The following is a 437-nucleotide window of genomic DNA, read 5'->3' as shown; positions in this document are numbered from 1 at the left end:
AGCTGACCCCTCCATCCCTAGACAGAGGGTGGCCATTTTTGCTGAGCCCCCATTCAGCTTAAGGATAAGGCTGTCTCCTTGGACCAACACCAATGGCTGTGGGTTAAGTGAGGCAGCTCTTGTCAAGACTTCAGGGGAACTGGATCCGCCAGAATGGCTCTGGTCAGGTCCCAGTGGGGAGAGATGTACTCACCGAGATAAAAAGATTCCGGCTTCATGTACTGAGGCAATGTTTACATCCTGAATTGCCCCTGCACTGACAGAAAACGCTCGACTGGTGGCCAACTGACCTCGCACCCTGGGAAAGGCTAGTGACTTCTGCAGTAGTCTATCCTGTCCAAAGTTCCTAAACACTCTATCTGTCTTGCTCTGACCCTGCAAACCCACTCCTACCCTGGCCCCTCTGCGGCTGGGGGGAGGCCGGGGGGGGGGGGGGG

The sequence above is a fragment of the Crocuta crocuta genome, unplaced genomic scaffold, assembly GCF_008692635.1.
Source record: "Crocuta crocuta isolate KB4526 unplaced genomic scaffold, BGI_CrCroc_1.0 scaffold28, whole genome shotgun sequence".
NCBI classification, from domain to species: Eukaryota; Metazoa; Chordata; class Mammalia; order Carnivora; family Hyaenidae; genus Crocuta; species Crocuta crocuta.
Note: the sequence above shows the minus strand (reverse complement) of the source record.